At 41.8% G+C, this 19,257-nt stretch overlaps 1 long non-coding RNA gene across 1 annotated transcript in view; it reads right to left on the reverse strand.

Moving 5' to 3' along the window:
• Positions 1-19,257, reverse strand: part of LOC117201930 (uncharacterized) — a 452,276-nt gene that overhangs the window by 277,815 nt on the left and 155,204 nt on the right. Inside the window, exon 2 of the long non-coding RNA XR_007477893.1 lies at positions 14,553-14,619. This is a non-coding gene — a long non-coding RNA (uncharacterized LOC117201930). The remainder of the gene's footprint in view (positions 1-14,552; positions 14,620-19,257) is intronic.

Genomic DNA, 19,257 nt, shown 5'->3' on the forward strand with positions numbered 1-19,257 from the left:
AAATAAAGAAAGTAAAGTAAAAGCTCATATGCTTTTGGCTTCTGTGTGCTATCATTAATCATTTTGCTAGGAATGGAGGATAGCTTCCTCGCTGTAAGAGTCAAAGAGAAACAGATTCCTTTGACTAATGTGTTACCCAGATGTTCACCAGACCCCAATATCTTTTTTCCCCCACTTGATTTAGAAAAGTGAAAGCTAGCATGACGACTGAGGGGAAGTGGTTCCTGAAGACACCACGACCAATCACTTCTCAGATGTGGCATCAATCCACCTTCTGCTGGGGGAAAGGGATTACATGACATCCTGAGAGCTTTCAAGAGCAGTACCCAGCCATCTTCTGACAGAAGCCATGGAAGCATTTAGTGGACTAGCTCTTCCTGAATCAGCCATGAGTTAAATCGCTTCATAAAATGGAGAGAGGCTTGTATGAAGCCTGTTGCCTGCAGGAGTGGCCCCAATCTGGAATGCCTTGACACATCCCCGCCTTGCCTGGCTTCCCATTGCATCATGTATTCTTGAGGAGTTCATTGCCAAAAGGTAGAATTAAGTCACATACTTGGTGGAAATAATTCCTAGAAGCTCCAAATTAGAAGGACAAATGTAAGTCACAAAGACTGCGAGGTTCAACAAATTGACTTAATTCTAAAGAGAGTGGGGACTGCATGTTTATTTTTCACCACGGACTTCCCAAAGCCTGAGACTCTGTGGGTCTCAATAAGTGTCATTATTTCCCTTTTGGTTAACTCACAATTTTACTTACATAAATATTTGCAAATGGAAAGCTTATATTACCATGTTAAATAGTAAATGAATATCCCTTGCCACATGTAATCATGAAACATGAAAAATAAACACAGTGACAACAGAGGCATTAAAAATTCACTTCATAGAGATGGTTGCCTATAGAAAGTTTGAGCCTTGCATTTGCTTTTGCTTTATTTATGAACAAATGAATAAATAAAGATGATTAGTAAGTAATGGAAAGGTGATAAGGACATTTGGGCTCCAAATTGCAGCCTTTTCCTTGGTTAATCAGAAGGCCTGGAGAATTTAAAAAGGGAATGCTTCTTACTATATGAGTCAACAGTATTTAGCATTGTATCTAGATACCTCATCAAAATGACCCCAGTGCCAAGAGGGTATAATCTCTCACTTAGGAAAACACCACACTAGATGGTCTCTAAGGGCCTTTGAACACTGACAGAAATCTAGTGATATCTTTTAAACTATATCATCAATAAAATTATCAATGTGAGGTGGGTGTGAATAGATAGGATGGATTTTGGAAGCAATGAACCTCATTTTCTTGCCTAACTTTGGAAAAACAGTCTTATGTCTTTACAGCCACCCTCCTCCTTAGTCACGCCATCATACTGTGGGGCCCCATTATGACTTACCAAGTAATTACATGGATCTGGGTCTCCCAAAACTACAGCTGTTCAGAAAATGAATCTACAAAGCTCAGGTAGTTTTTCTATACTCTAAAGTAAGGCTTCCATGAAACCTGATGTATAAATAAACTGGGGCTGCCATATATCTTTCTCTAAATCTTTGTCTCTCTAAAGAGAGTATAATGTCTCTGGAGTTTACTTCTTCCCTGAGTTACTATCAATAAGGTGAAAAACACCCCATTAATAAAATGAAGACAGGTCCAATAGTAGAAGAAAGAAAGAAAGTCCCAAAGAACGGATTGAGCTCAGAAGCATTTTATCCAAGGTAATTCCAGAGTCTATCATCACACCAGAGAAGCCATAGTTAAGAGAAGCCCATGGTCAAGAGATAAGCTGAATTATTATCCAGGGAAAACCAGCTGTGAGTACTGTGGGGAAGTTTTATGGGAGATTGAGCAGTAAAATGAATCAAGGGAGAATTGAGAAGTAAGGAAGAAGGAGCCAAACTGGTGGTTCAAGAAGCTAAATTGAAAAGGACCCAAGTGCCAGAACAGTCCCTCTATGTTGCACCTGCTGCATGCTGCCAAAGCAAGCATGTGGGCAAAGAAAGAGCCACTTCAAAATTCATAGACAGCATGTGTGTTCAGCATGCCTACATGCCTATAAGCATGTATCCATCCATCCATGCTCATGGACCCTTTCCATTCCTCATTGTGTAAGGCTGTGATGAGTGAAAGCAGAGGTGAAGAGAGTATAGATCAAGATGCTGAGAAGAAAGAAACAAGAAAAGGAAAACTACAAGCCCTCAAGGGAGACAGTGTCCAGCAAGCTGAGAGAGGTACAGAAATTGCCATGGGAAGGAGGTCCAAGGAGGATGGGGTCACAGTTGGCTGGTGTGGAGTCAGGGTGGGGAATGCCTAGAGTTCTCCCAAGATCTCCACCTCATCATTAATGTAATAAAAGGAGTGATTTTTCTGGAAATGGGGCCTTTAAGCAGTGTTCTGAAGGATTAGGGGAGACCAGGATGGATGTGACAATGGGGAAGGGGGAGGATTTTCAGGCAGAGAAAACAGCTTGAGCAAAGACAGGGAGGCCATTATTTACAGCTTTCTAGATGTTTTCTAACCGCAGTAACCAAACCCTAAAGAATCTGTCAGCACATTCAAGGATTACTGACTGAATCCTGAAAATTTATAGGCAACTGACACAGGAGGGTTGAGCAATTCCACTGATTTTATCATGGCATCCATGATCTTACATGAAAAACAAGAGGCAATTGCCTTAATGATTCAAAAGATTTTTCTTCGATTCCCCAATTTGAAAATTCTTTTCAATAAAATACCTTGATGTGTTTATAAATACCATATTACAGTAAAGTCATCCCTTTTGGACCAGGCATTGGCAGGGGGTGGGGGGAGGAATTTCTTGAATGAAAAGTTGGGAAATTCCTGAAAATTTTTTCAAATAACATTTAAGGCACTTGGAAATCGCAGCTGGTTTGAACACATTTCTGTTCCCAAATACTGCAAGGTAGCAGAGCTTACTTCTACTGATGGGGAATTCTTCCCCTTAACCACATTAGTGCATTTCAACTAATTCTCTTGATATTGTAGATGGAATAAAAAGAGGAAAATGTTGATCTTTAATAAACATCTTAGGAAAATGATAAAAATAAAGGATAACACCTTCACTCCAAAATAAAAGTGCTACATTTTTTTAAACTTCTATTTTAAAATGAAGCAAATGAGATTCAAAGAAATTAAGGAAGTGCCCCAAGTTCATTCACAAATAAGGGAAGGAAGATTAGAGTGAGGTACACTAGATCCCCCGTCAGTCTTTTATTTGAACAATGCTCTTGGCCCTCCCCTCTGTACTTTAACCCTAGACCTGGAACCACCTCTGCTTACCCCTCTCCTCTTCCCTGGATCTGCAAGCTGGAACTGAATTCTACTTCATGTGGAATTCCTTCCATCTTGCCATCTCTAGAAGATAAGACTAGTTATAGAAAATCTTGCTCTTCTCCCAGTCTTCCCCATCTCAGTAAATGGTATTATCATCCACTAGGTAGCTAAAACTAAGAAACTCAGGAGATATTCTTGACTTCCCTCTTCCCCTCTTTATTAGTTTCCTGTGGTTGCCATAACAAATTTACCACAAACTTGGCTTAAAACCACAGAAATTTATTCTTTCACAGTTCTAGAGGCCAGAAGTCCAAAACTAGACATTGGCAGGGTTGATTCCTTCTGGTGGCTTTGAAGGAGAATCCATTTCATGCCTCTTCTGCCTTCTGTTGGCTGTGAGCAATCCTTGGCATTCCTTGACTTGTAAATGCATGACTTTAATCTCTGCCTCTGTCTTCACATGACCTACCCCTCGAATCTCTGTGTCTGTATCTTTTCTGTCTCTTATAAAGACATTCACCTTGGATTTCAGACCTATTGTTATCCAGGATGATCTTATCTCAAGATCCTTATCTTAATTATATCTGCAAAAACGCTTATTCCAAATAAAGTCACATTCTGAGGTTCCAGGTGGACATATCTTTGGGGGCCACAATTCAACCCACTACACCCTCCTTCCTACATCAAATCAGTCCCAAGTCCCATCGACTTTACTTCCACCATATATTCCATTATCATTTCCTTCTTGCCACCTACATCACCACCATTCAGGCCAACACCACCATCATCATTCCTTGGACCACTCCTGCAGCAGCCTAACTGGACTCCCTGCCTCCACACTCAGATCTTTCTATCCCTTCTCTCCACCACAATCTGAATGATTTTTTTATTTTTAATTTGTATCTTATCTCTCCCCTACTTAAAATTCTCCACAGACTTATCACTAACTTAGCGTAAAACCCAAACTCCTCTCCACAGCTCCTGAGACCTTAGGCTAACCTACAGCTCCTGCCCCCCTGGGTTTTTTGCTGATCCTCAGATACTTCAGAATTATTTCCTCCTGGGAGTTTGTTCCTAGCTTTTCTTCCAACAAGCATGCCTTTTTTTGTCCCATTTCCCTATCTCTACATGGCCAACTCCCTGCCATTCAAATTCAACCTAAATGTAACCTCCTTGAAAGGCCTTCCTGACCACCAAGAAGAAGTCACTACCTAGGAAATTTTCATCAAAGCACCTAGCCTTATTCATCTGCTAAGCATCCAGCACTGTCTGACAGCTTTCTTGTTTACCTGTTGTTAGTTTTGTGGTGGTTGTCTGTTCATTCATTCTTTTATCAATGTCCCATTCCCACTAGAATATATGTCCTGAAATCAGAGATTTTGTCTATTCATTCAGTATTAAATCTTCAACACCAGAACTTTTTGGAACATAATAGTTTCTCAATAAATGTTTGCCGATTGACCAAATAAATGAATGAATTAATTAAAGTTACAAATGCTTAAAGATCCTGACTTGTGGATGGGTAATAGCACACAGCTGCTGAAACCATCTGATAGGGAGAAGTCTGGCTACCCAGGAATGTCCACAGATACCTTCTCAAGCTTGGGGCAAAAGATCTCCAACTGCTAGAGAATCAGACCCAGAACCTTGCTTTCTTACCTGCAGTTAAGTGTATATAATTCCATGCTGGAGTTGATTAGATCAGTGTAATTAAGAAGGGCATGGACATCAGCAACAGTTATAGAACCTGGAGAACTTAGAATGAAAACTAAAACTTGGTTTGGCCATGAAAAAAATCATACGACAAATACAATACAGGTCTCCTGATCCCATGAATCATAATGATTACATATCTCATTCAACATATACCAAATTAATATAATTGTAAATGTTTTCAGTGACAACAATAAATCATAGGGGGCAATAGCATGTGTTACATAAGTGATCTGAGACCCACACGACCAACATTGGGAATTGCCCAAAACTGAGCCACAGAGTAGCCAGAGCAGCTTTTGAAACAAGAGGTCAAATGAGACACTGCTTTGATAGATGAGATGAGAAAAAGGAGGATGGTGGTGGGGTGACCAACGTGTCCCTATTTGCCTGGGACCTTCTTGGTTTTAGCACTGAAAGTGATTCTGAAATCCCTTCAGTCCTGGGCAAACTGAGATGGTTGTGACCTTAAATGGTGAGGACTCAAGGCTGAACTGCCCATCTGTTGAATTACTAAGTCAGTGACCCTATTTCATTCCCAACTCAAATGTCTGTACAACATTCACTGTTGTTTTATGTGCTCTGGTTTCTCTCTCTTACTAAATGTTAAGGACACTGTTTTTAAAATGTTTCTCCCAGCAGTGCCAGCCACCTGAACCTTGGGCCCATCTCTCTGGCTCAAAGACCCCACATGCTACTTCTGCCTGGGAGCCAATGCCCCCTCCCCTAGCCAACAAGTGAAGTCAACACGCCTAGCTGCTCCCTCAATGGAACCCCTATCACCTGCCCTCTCGGTGTCTCCTGGGCTTCCTCCAGCCCCAGAACCCACACATTCTTGGTGCTGCTATCACCTTCATGGTACAATCCTATCACACCTGTCCCAGCTGCTCTTTTATCTTTAGTCCAAATCCATCTGCTTTCTGTCTTTCAGAGATTTCTCATAGTTTCTGATTCACCATGTCCCTTCTTTCCCCATACCAGGTAGATACAGATTTATTTTAATATCTGTCTTCTCTATTATTTCCTGGACTTGGTGACACAGAAGTGACTATAATATATGCTCAAGCTACCATTTAAAAAATATACAGCTCGCATAATTTAATTCCAATTTAGGGATACCTTACAATGCATCTAATGTAAGAGGAAAAAGGAGAATGCAAAAATATATAAAATAAGCAAATAAATTAAACACCCACCACCTCCAAATGTATGGACAGCACTATTAGCTGCAAACAGAGGGAGGAGAGCATCCTGGATCTGCTTTTCTACCTTTGGTGTGTTGCTCATTGATTTTATGCCTGAACATCTCTTTTTCTTGTAGTTTTTAGACACAACCAGATCATGAGATCTACTCATGGGCTCAGAAACTCTCTATACATGAGTTATTCAGACAGAAGTAGGGGTTTTAGGGGGTTTTGTTTTGTTTTGCTTTGCTTTGTTTTTTAATGTGGCTCAGCTAGGCAGTTGCAGTAGAATGGGGGCAAATGAGTAAGTGTTCATTGAGTCCCTTCTATGGCCTGCTGCTTGGGATCAATGGGTACACTCTGGGATGCTGAGATGGATATAGCCCAGCCTCTGCCCGTATGGAGCCTGCTATCTGGGCAGGAAAATGAACACTCAGATAAGTCAGAATACATAAAACAGCATGAAATAAACACACCCAAACCAGGACTATGGAAATGCAGAGGAGTAGCTGACTATTCCTCATCAAGAGAATCAAGAAAACCTTCACAACAAAGATTATTTTTAATCTCAGCCTTGAAGAATGAGTATGAGAAAGTAAGGAGGGTGTTGCTGGGCAGCATGAGTGATGACAAAGGTGCCTGATCTTGAAGGGTCTTGAACACCATGCCCATGAACTTTATTCTATACACTATGGACATGTCATGAAGTACTTTGAGAAAGAATATGATATGAAAAGAGCTCTGCTTCTGAAAGCTCACGCTGGTGCCTATGCACAGGGTGAGTGGGACATAGAGAGATGGAGCAGGGCCCTGACCAAGGTAGGGATAGAGGGACTGTGAGACAGAGCCTTTATGAAGGGAAAGTCAACAGAGTTAAGGACTGATTGGAGACAGAGGAAGAGGTAGAAGGAGTTAGATGACTCTGAGGTTTGGAACTGAAGCAATTTTTTACTTCTCATTGAAATTGGGAGCAAAAATGATTGGGAGGGAAAAGATAATTTTGCTGGGCCTAGTGCTCTTTCTTACTTGGAAAGATTACCAGGGCTGAACATCAGCTCTTGCCACGATTTCTGGGAATGGCAATTGTCATTTTTTTCAAATAGATAATAATTAGCACTCCCCCTCAGGATAGGCCTTTTGCCCACTCCTTCAGTGATCGCCTCTAATGCAAACAGCCAAGAGGGTTTTCAAGTTCATCAGGATAGTTCTGCCAACTTCCTCCATCCCAACACACTAATTAACCCCTTTCTGTCACCCTCAAAGGAGGCAATCAGAGGCACAAAGAACACAAAGCAAAAAGAACACAAGGTTTAGAATCAAAACAGGCCTCCAAAACCAACTTCTCTACTTCCCCACTGCATGACCTTTGGGCAAATTTCTTAACGGATCTGTAGGTGATGAGGCTGTAAATGCAACTGGGCTCTGCGTTCTCCATCATCAGACGGCTGGGTAGTGTTGGCTTTTGGTGACCACCCACGGCTGCCTTCGGAGTGAACGCTGGCTTCATCCATTATCTGCTTATCGCAGCAGCATCCCTGTTATCAGCCACAGCAAGAACAGACCAAACACCCCACTCAGGGCAGCATGGGTGGATGAGCGATTATCAGCTAATTCTAGGCAGTGAGAGAAGCCAGGGCAGACAAAGCAGGCTAACCATCCAGGAGAACTGAGCCGCTCCCTCAGCAATCACACAACACTGGTTCTGCATGTGTGCCTAGGGAGCATCTCATTTCAAACAGGTCATTGTTACCATCATAATTAATATCTTACATCTGTACAGTGTTTTATAGTTTTAAGATCATTTTCATATTCATTATTTGATCCTCACAGAAACTCTCAGAGCTACAGATTGTATGCCCATTTTACAGTTGTTAATAATTACGATTATGTATTAGTAACACAATATGGTAATTACACTATGTTATTAATTAGTTACTGTGTTCCATGTATTGTGCTAAAAGCTCAGCTTGCATTGTCCCATTTAATTCTCACAACTCCAAATGATAGGCAATACTAGTATCACTGCTTTACTAAGGAAGAAACTGAGACTGAGACGTTAAGTCAATTCCACAAGGCCCTCCCTGTTAACCACTGACCAGGCTGCTTTTCTAGGAACAGCAGAAGGAGGCAGAGCATGGTGAAGAGCTGCTTCAGAGGTTACAGGGTTAGTAAGTGTAGAGTTGTGAATTAACCTATAATCCCTTACTCTAGAACCTATGTTGTCCCTACTACCCTCTGCCTCCACATGTGCTTGAAAGAACACAGTGGTAAAGACCAACTCCCATTCTCTCATGATGCATGAGATAAGAGTATAAGAAGTGACCATTGGGCATCTATGAAACCCTCTTGGGCCTCACTAATCTCACAGTCTGTCCTTCCCCACTCACTGATATTACAGCTGCTGAGTGCTGCCTGCAGTGGGAGTTCGTGCATTTGACCCTCTAGCTAACCCCCTTCCTTGTTTTACTGGGCTTCATGGTCAATGATTTCAGCTGGACTCTCACAAGAGCCCCAATTCCTTGACCCCTTACAGCCCACTGCATGAGCCCTGCCAAGTATAAACCCAGATATTGGTCATTCTTCCAAATCTTCTTGAGATCTGTAAATATTCCTAAGATGATGCAAGCTCAACTAATTTCTGTTTTGTCTTGATTACCCCAAGGAGTCCATGGCCTCTGAGGGGATATCAGAGTGGTGGTAGATTGGCTACTGCAATAGCCTCTTTCCTAATGGGGCTCTTTTCATTCCTTCTCCTTGCTCAATCCATATGCCCCCATGACACAAGGCCAATCTTTCCACAACAGAGATCTGATTTTGCCACATCCCTGCTCAAAAACCTTCACTGACTCCTAGTTGCGTAAGAATAGACTGTAAATGCCTCATCCCATATTGACTCAAAACTTGATTCCTGCCTTCTTCCCATCTGTTCCTACCCACTACTATCATTTCAGTTATTATTCCCCATAGGACCTTCACTTTCTCACCCTGTGTTTTGCTCAGGCTGTTAACTCTGCCACAATGTCTTTTCCTTCATGCTTAAGTCTGACCATCATTTTTCAAGGCCTAGTTCAAAATCTCACCCCTCCATCAATTCCTTCCAAAACACTCCTCTCAGGATACCTTCTTCTTCATGGTATTCCCCAAACATGTTATTTGCGCTATGTTAGCATTATTTTTATGAATGAGAGTCATACATGTGTATCTATATCCCCTACTTGATTGAGAGTTCCTGGAGGGAAAGGATTAGATATTATTCATTTTTGTCTTTCTTTTCAAACATAAAATAATGCTTTATACAATACAGAGCCTGATAAGGTGGAAAATGCTAGACTTGGAAGTTAGAAGATGGGTAGGTAAAATGTTAGCTGATAATTGATGACCATGAACTAGCAGGTCCCAGCAGAGAAGTAGCTCGTCCTCTCCAAGTTTCTTTCCATCCTCACACTAACTCTGAGGTCTTTGCTGTCTTCAGAGGTGTGCCAGAGCTGGCAGTGGCTGGGGTCAGCACTGATCCCAGGTCCCTCCCTCCTCATTGCCACACCAGCTCCTGCTGCTTCTCACTGACCTCTGGCCACTATATAATCAGTGCTGGTACCTTTGACATTGGCACATAATAGGCAACATTCAATCACCAAGCCAGGCAGGACTCCAGGTGGAATCTCACCTCTCTCCCCTGTTGATGAGCTCTGGCTGAACAAAACGGATACTGTATCAGGAAGGACAAAAGGTACTAAGTGGAAATGTTTGGAGTACTTTTTCTTTCTGTTTGAAATTCAAAATGGGCCAGTGTGGATGGCTTGCTAAAGCATATCTTCCTTCAACTGAAATTTTACCAAGGAGGAAATTGGTGATCTTATATCTCAATCATCTCATTTTAAAAATGCAGAAACTGAGGTACAAAGTATGGGACTATATAAGTGAGGCTCTAGTCAGGAAAATAAAGCTCAAGCTAGCTACATAAGAAATTAGCCACAAAGGTTTCAGAGGAGCCAAAAAGCCAAGTACAGAATGGAAAGTCAAATCAGAGACTATGAAGAGCTAAAAGCTACCACCATCCCCAGGGCTGGAGGAATAAAGGGAGTGTGTGGTGACACCAGAGCCCAGGAGCTGAGGTCACCAAAAGGCAGCTGGAACCATGGCAGAGCTGCCTGGCAGAAGGAGGGACCACAAAGTGAGAGTTTACTCGATGGCAGACAGAACTGTACAGGAGACTTGGTCACTGTCCTTAGGAAAGGGACACTTTCCTAAGTAGAGAGAGGAGGAGAGAAATACCCTGGCTTCCTCCCTTCTCTTCCCTCTAATCTCTCACCAGTGCCTCACAGTGACTGAATCTAACCAGAAGCCAGCTGGTAACGGTTCCTGGGAAATGTTGTTTGCAGGGGTCAGCTCCCTATAACACAGAATGGAGCAAAGAAAGAGCAAGAAACGGATCTGAGACCAAAGTGGCAAATGAATGGTGCAGGGATTTGTCAATGTCAGGTCTATTCTATTTCACCTACCCAACACTTCTTGCTCTTGCTGCCTGTGCCAATATTTCTTGAATTTGCTTTCTGCACCGAGCTCCAAGCCAGGCCCTAAGCATAGAAGACATTGCTAAGACATTGACTCTGTCCGTCCTCAAAGGCCTCTAAGTCCTGAGGGGGAAATAGAAGGAAACAACCTTAATATGATCAGCACTATAATAGAAATTGGCAATAAGGGACACGTGAGCTGGACCCATAACGATAAGTATAGATTTTACAGGGATGGAGACCTTCCAAGCACAGGAAACTGTATAAGGTGAAGGCACAGAGGCCTAAAAGTACATGGAGAATGCAGGGAGGAAGAAGTCATCTCAAGGGGCTAATGAGTGAGATTTGTCAGGGAGTGGCAGGAGATTAACTGAACATCAGGCAGGACCAAGAAGTAAAACGCCGGAAGGTGATGGAGTTCTGACTCCAGTGTGGAGGCAAGAGAGAGTCCTCTGAGCTTTGTTGGGTGAAAGCGCTTATTTTGTATCAGAAAAAGGACTAAACAGGGTACTTTTTTCTAGTTTATTCTAATTACCCTCCCTCTTTGGATATCTATTATTTCATTTTCCAACATTTTTAATGAAATATTTCAAACATATATCAAAGTTGAAAGAAATTCATCATGAATACCCATGATATCCACCAACTAGATCCTATACTGGAATTTACTATACTTGCTTTATCACATATCTAGCCATCTAACCATCTCTCTCTAACCATCAAACCATTTTATTTCTGATGCATTTCAAGAAAAGTTACAGACATCAGTACATTTTACCTCTAATTATTTGGGCATATGATTAACCAGAGTTCAATATTTGTTTGCAATGTTTTAGGTAAAATTTACACACAATGATTTGCACAACCTTTAATACCCTTCGATGAGTTCTGACAAATGCATGTCCCTGCATAACCTAAGCCCCTATTCATGACATAGAACATTTCCATCACCCCAGAAAATTCCCTTATGCCTTCTTCAAGCTTACATCCCAAAGGTAACCACTGTCCTGATGTTTTTCCACCAACAGAAGCCTGTTCTAAAACTTCATTTAAATGGAACAACATAGCACGTACTTTTGTGAAACTATATACTCGTCATTCAGCATAATGGTTTTGAGATCCACCTATGCTGTTGCATATATCAATGGTACTTCCTTTTTGTTGCTGAGTAATATGCCAACATGCCACAGTTTGTTTATCTCGTCTCCTATTAACAGACATCTGATGAATGAAAGTACTATTAACATTCTTATGCAAGTATGTTTGTGGACTATTATTTTCATTTCTCTCACGTAAATACCTAAGAGGAAGAGTGCTAGGTCACAGGGTACCTATGATAATCACATTTACCTCATGGGTTGCTGTGGGGATTAAATGGGATGATGCATAGAAAGCACCTGGCATAGTGCCTGGCATGGAGAAATCACTATGATGATAAGCTATTAGCAGCAGCATTTTCCTGGTAATAATAATATATAATGATAATGTAGAATTGTTTCATTATATTTTCATATTTCAGAGTATTTTAAGATTACTCTTTTTCATAATGACTCTCACCCACTCTCTCACTAATTCATAGTTGAAGAAATTACACACAGACAAAATTTAATTTGCCCACTTCTAGACAGAATGTCAACATCAAAGTAGCAGCGCTTCATTTTAACATATGAACTATGTGGCCTTTCTTTGAAAAGATAGCAGAATTGCTCTCGAAAAAGACTTCCACCTCTAACAGGTAAGTACTTCTTATCGCCTATATGCACTAATGGTATCAGTACACTGAATTTCAGCAGTAGGAAGTAATAAGAAGTGGGAGATCTCTGGAATCAGGTTGCCCTGGTTCAAATTCTGGTCACTGGAAAGTGTATCATCTCAGACAACTTAGCTGAACCTTTCTGAGCCTCATTTGCTTCACCTGCAAAATGGGTGTACCAATATCTATCTAGTAGGATTATTCTGAGGATTAGAAATTATGAATGCAGAGCCTGGCACATGGTAGGACCTCAATCAGCATCCACTACCAATGTGTATATGGGACAAATGGGAATAAGTGAACGTCTACATTTGCAACAGATCATTTATCACACAAATTAACTCATCAGTGACATCAACCCAGCAATAAAAAGCTGAGCATATTAGAAAGGAATGTGGTCATTTATTATCATCCTTTTTCTGATTCTTTAACAAAGGAACTCACTTTCATTTCAGCATCAACCCTTTTCTCTAATGAAAAGCAAGGCATATGTAGCAATATTCATTCATTCAGCAGACATTGAATGAAGCCACCCCTTACCACAGGGCTTTGCTAGGCATAGGGTACACATGATGACAGGCAGACCCCCTGGCCTTAAATCGCTCTCACTCTACTGGAGGAGTCAGATACGAAAACAAATAACTACGAATAAGCTGCCTCTTACTTGAGGTGGAAGGTACTGGGAACAACTCTGATACTATTTCTAAGAAAAGCTGCATAACTCGCCTAATAAAGCAAGAGGCCCTGTGACACTGATGTTGATATGCCAGCTATTCTTAGTCAAATAATTAGAGCATACCGGAATAAGTGACACAGTAAAGGCCTGCATAATGAACTTGAGAGAAATCAGAGAAAATGGGGGAAGAGTTGTGCAGGAACAAGGAGAAGAAGCAGAAGTAAGGAGAGGAGAGAAGAAGAGAAAAGAAAGAGAAAATAATGTGAGTAGAGAAGGAAAATGGGACGTGAAAACCCACAGAAAGGAAAGACTGCCTGGAGACCTTCCAGACAAAGGGACATTTGAGCTTAGGTTTGAAGACTGAGTAAGAATTTGAGAGAGTAAAGATATTCAGACAGAGGAAACAGGGTATATAAAGGTGTACATTCAGCATGTGAAAATGCTGATGTAACTGGAACATGGTGTGTTTCTCTTAGGTTATGGACAAGGGTGGGGAATACTGTCAGAAAGAAAGAATTGGGATCAGAGTGCAAAAAGCCATGAGACGCCAAGGTAAGGGTCTGGTCCTTTTCCTGTGGGCAATGGAGAGCCACAGAAGAATTTTCAGCAGCAGGTTACATTATTAAATTCATGTTTTAACAAAAAAATAATCGGATTGCAGGTATGGTATAACATGCCACCCAGATCCCACTTCGAGAATGAAGGACTTGGGATGAAGTTGCTGGGACTGCTGTTGGCGCCCACCTTGGGGATTGCCTCAGCTGGAGAGACCCCTCATCCAAGGTCATGCCCATTTCCTGAGGTGGCCAGCATCCAGTGTCTGACTGACATCAGGTATAAAGGTCCAGCCCTCTCACCCTAACTTTGAACAGCTCTGAAGGGTTATTATCTCATCTTCATGATTCCCTGCAGGGTCTGCTGAGGTTTCCACTGAGACTACATTCCAGCCTGAGTTCTCCCTCCACCCAATCCTGCTTCCTTCCCTCCCTTCCCTCCCATTTCTCATATCCCCCTCTTCCCTTCCCTTCCCCAGATGTTGGTCCCAAGAACACTCTCTAATACATCTCCAGTACACGAATCTACGTCTCAGTCTGCTACACAGGAAACCTAACCTGGGACAGTGGAGTAGACTGAAAAAGAAAGAGGGAATAGGTGAGAAGCGAGCTACTATTGGCCTGTGCTGTGCTTGCCAGGACCATACACACTGGATTTCCCATGACAATCCTCTGTCCAGCCTGAATATTTCCTTACTCCTAGGCTGGTCTCCTGGCTCCTGAATTCACTAACACGCTCCAGAGACCAATTAAATTTTCATCATTTTTGGAAAGCAGAAAGGAGAATCTTCCATAGACAATTAAAACATAAAGAAAAGAAAGCAGTGCTCCCATTGGGCAGCACAAAATGGTGGAGAGGATGGACTCACCAAACCAGAAATGGGGGGAAATGAAATAGACCAACAGGACAGCTGCTTGTAAAATCCATCTTCTCTCCTGAAAAGATATTCAAGAAATAGCTCCTTTAAAATACTTTAATAGACGCTTTCCAAGCCTTTTTAACATGTGCACATAAACAATATCAGAATGAAACTCTGTGCATAGTTTTGTACCTTGCCCTTTTTTTACCTTATATTATTTCATTCCTACTTCCCACGTCAGGGAGAGAAAAACCTTTTGATTCAAGAGGGGTACCTGGGTTCAGTTTTTACACATGGGTTTGGTTTTTTTTTTTTTTTTTTTGGCTGTGTTGGGTCTTCATTGCTGCATGTGGGCTTTCTCTACTTGTGGTGAGCGGGGGCTACTCTTCCTTGCTGTGCGCAGGCTTCTCATTGCAGTGGCTTCTCTTGTTGCAGAGCATGGGCTCTAGGCGCACAGGCTTCAGTAGTTGTGACACATGGGCTCAGTAGTTGTGGCTCATGGGCTCAGTAATTGTGGCTCGTGGACTCTAGAGCACAGGCTCAGTAGTTGTGGTGCACAGGCTTAGTTGCTCTGCGGCATGCGGGATCTTCCCGGACCAGGGATGGAAGCCTTGTCCCCTGCAGTGGCAGGTGAATTCTTAATCACTGCCCCACCAGGGAAGTCCCTACACACAGGGTTTTATTCAAAGTATACAGCAATTGCTTATATAAAGAAAGCCATGGTCATGCTGACTCACAGTAAGCGGGCAACCAATAAAGTGTCCTTCCTTCAAATGTATGGGTATAAGCCACACACTTACCTCTCTCCCCATACACATTCTACCCACTCCTGTTAGTTAGAAGAGTTCAGTTTAATTGTTTAACTAAATATGGTAAATATTCATAATATTCATAAAATATATGTAACATATAAAGAGTTACCAAACAATGAACACCTCTGTTCTCACTGCTCATTATCTTAAAAAGAATATTATTATTAATTTGAAATTCTCTGTGGGTGCCCCACCCCAACCCAAACATTCCCTCCCTCTCAAAATTAGTAATCACCTTCTCTAATTTTGTGTTTTTCATTTTCTTCCTTAATTTTACAGTTGTACACGTTTGCATCTTTATACCACACAAACACACAAACATATTTAGTTTATTTTTTTACCTTTATATAAAATCATACTGTCTGTATTCTTCCATGCCTTTTATTTTTCACTCAACAGTATGATCCTGAGATTAACTTGTGTACATTTTAATTGACGATAGCTTTATTTCATCAACTCTGAATCATAAACATCATGGTGTCTGATGTTAATAAAAGCCCTAGGTAGTCAGAGAAAAGAGATATTTGCGAATCAGTGTCACAGTTTCCATAAGGTAATGGTCCTGCTGGAAAACATTGTTCTTTTCCATTCCTCTCACCACTCCACTTCCTGCAGAGACACTGGGCCCTGCCACCAACATCACCATGGAAAAGTGTGTCCGGTGAAACACCCCTCTCAGAGAGCCAGGCAACTCAACACCCTCTGCATGTGAAGTGGGGAGGGGGGCTGGGCAGACACCTGAACGTGCCTTTCTCAGATAACACACATGAAGAAGAACAGTCTTGGGGAAACTACTATCCACTGATGTTCTGGACCTATCATTTCACTTGGCATTTTGTTTCTGAGCCAGTTTTTCCAAGTCTAAAAGACAACCCTACATGGAAGAAAGGTCACATCAAGAGCCACTTCCCCCTCATTTCAGTCAGATAAAGCAAGTCTTGTTCTGTCAGCCTTCCACATTTAGCATTTCCACTGCGGCCGCTGCTGGGAATTTCCCCTCTCTGAAGAAGACCTAATTAGACCCACAGCCAGGCTGGCTGGCCATGGAGCACTCTGCATCCCACATGCCAAGATTTCCATCCAAGAGACTCTGATCTTATTCTCACATTACTCTGTCTGCAAAGGCCTAATTAACAAACCAGTGACTTCATTTTTCTAGAGAATCTATTCCCTGGTCCCAGGAAGGAAATTTGGTTCTGTATGAAGCAGTCCTTCCTCACGTGGGATGTCCCTGGGGACACAGAACCTTATCTCTAAAGCTTTCCTCAACCATCTCTACAGCTCTGGCACAACTGACTTGCCCCTTCTCTATACTCCTCACTCACTCCATATGGATTTCTCTCTTAGCACCCACAACATATTACTACCCTTATTTATTTAGACAGTTTTATTCTCCACCAGGTCCTAGGTTCCTTTAGGGCAGGAGAGTGTCTAATCCATCTCTATATCCCCAGCTTAGCCCAAGCTTGGCACAGAGGAGGCACTCAGGGAATCTACAATGTTTGTCCTGAATTCCCTACTTCTGGGCCACCCCAGTAGGTACTCTAGAAGGCCAGCCAAGCAACTTGGAACCAGAAGGTGAGTTCCAAAAGGCAGATAAAGGTATCTTTCTCTGGGAAAGAAGCTAAAGAACATGAAGGAAGCTCCAGGCCACGTCCTTGAGATAAACTGGGGATACCAAGTATTCACACTGAGTCTAAAATGTTAGGGTGGGATAGGGATAGTTACTGGAGATGGAGTCAAGTGTCAGCTGTATACTAGAGTAAATCATAGCAGATCAAGAATAGGCTAGAAAGGCTTAGAACCATGAGCCAGCCAGGCTTAAACATGATTAAGGTAAATAGGTTGTAACTCAAGTTTGAACAGCCTTGAATGCCAGGCTATGGAGTTTGGATATTATTCTCTGGGGCAATGGCCAAATGGCCTCATGGCACCTGAGGCCAACTGGCTTCCCCCAAATGGCGCCTGGTGTGAAACAAGATTATTTGAGAAGAGTAGAGCCACTTCTCAGGTTAATAGAGTTTTAACTTGAATTCTGTCTCTGACTCTAACACAGGGGAAGGCACCTTTGTGACTCAAAGTCTTGGCACAATGTTAGATTAACTTCACAAACTTAACCTAAAATGGCAGGTTTCAAATGGAGAAAGAGAGATGGAGTTAGGCCATCACAGCTTTCTCACTTACTCATTCTCTGGACCTCAGAAACATTCTCTGTATAAAATGAGGATATGAAGTTTCACCTCACAGAGTTCATAATCAATGAAGTAGTAAAGCATGTTTTTTTTTAAAGAAATAACCAAATAAAAATTCTGCAATTCTACCTGTTAACAGTTTGCTAAGAGTTTTGTGATACTTTGTTTTTTGTTTTAATATCTTTATTGTAGTATAACTGCTTTACAATGTTGTGTTAGTTTCTGCTGTACAACAAAGTGAATCAGCTATATGTATACATATATCCCCATATCCCCTCCCTCTTGAGCCTCCCTCCCACCCTCCCTATCCCACCCCTCTAGGTCGTCACAAAGCACCGAGCTGATCTCCCTGTGCTATGCAGCAGCTTCCCACTAGCCATCCATTTTACATTTGGTAGTGTATGTACATCAGTGCTACTCTCTCACTTCATCCCCAGCTTCCCCTTCCCAAGTTTTGTCATACTTTGAAAGCATCCATATCCCCAGCCTGTCAAATCATGACACTGAGCAGTGCAGGAGACTACAGCAACTGACACAATGTCTTCAGGGATCTGGAGCTGAGAGGGCTTTGCCTGGACAATTTCTTAGAAACCCAGATACCATATAGAGATTATCCCAAACTGAGGCCATCCTGGCCAGACCTGCCTGGTTCCCATATCCTTCAATCTAAAACAAAATAATCAAATGCTGCTAAAAAAAAGTCCTAGACCAAAAGTCCTGACCATCAACTTCAGTTTAGAAAGTCAATATTGATTTAAAAAAAGAAAGAAATATGCAAGTAGAGCATTTCAGACCAGAAAGAGCCCTTAAAGGTCACCTAGTCCAAAACCCTAATATTACAGGTGAAGAAATTAAAGCCCAAAGTGGGGACTAGACTTAGCCAATGTCACAAATCTGGAGAGAGGAAGAACTGGGAAACAAAATCATGTCTTCCAACCTCAGACACCATGTGTTAAAAACTGATTCAAGCATGGTTTTATTTTTTTTAATGGCAGAGCAATGAAAGTATAATAAAATAGGAATAAAATGGGAGATAAATTCAATTCAAATACTAAGGGGGAAAGTACAACCAACCAAGAAAATAAACTCTTCAAATAGCTGATACAACCAAAGAATGCCAAGGCCCTAGTTAACTGCCTACATTTTGAGAAAATGTGAAATGAGGTTTGATCAAGCCTTGCAATGACCTACGCTCTCAGCTCATCTGGACAACTAATGTTGAGCATATGGGAAGCTGAAATGATTAGGTTTGCTAAACTGAAAGGAGATAAAGGAAGGACTGGATGTAATTCTGGATGGGCCCAAAATGGGGGGCTCCAAATGGGAATGTAGTAGGTGGGATAAATGGAGACCCTTGTTCCTCTTGCTGCCTCTCTGAAACCTGAGTTACAGAGAATCTGCACAAATGCTCAGAACACATAAATTCCCTTCCTGAGCCTCAGTTTCCACAGCCCCGAAATAGGAATCATAAGAACCATTTCCCAGAGCATAACAGGAGCAGCATCAAAATCCCCTGGTAAACCATTGTTTATGGAAGTATAAGGGCACTACTACTCAAATGTTGATGGGACCAGGGAGGTTTGCTTGTGATTCTATGATTTTGCGTGCCTGCTTTTTGTAACGAATGACAAAAACATTCCACAGAGGAATAGCAGAAAATTCTCTTCAGAAGAGAGTGAAGAAAGGTATTTAGCAACCTAGCAAAACAAC

The sequence above is a fragment of the Orcinus orca genome, chromosome 6 (genome assembly GCF_937001465.1).
Source record: "Orcinus orca chromosome 6, mOrcOrc1.1, whole genome shotgun sequence".
In the NCBI taxonomy this organism is placed as follows: Eukaryota; Metazoa; Chordata; class Mammalia; order Artiodactyla; family Delphinidae; genus Orcinus; species Orcinus orca.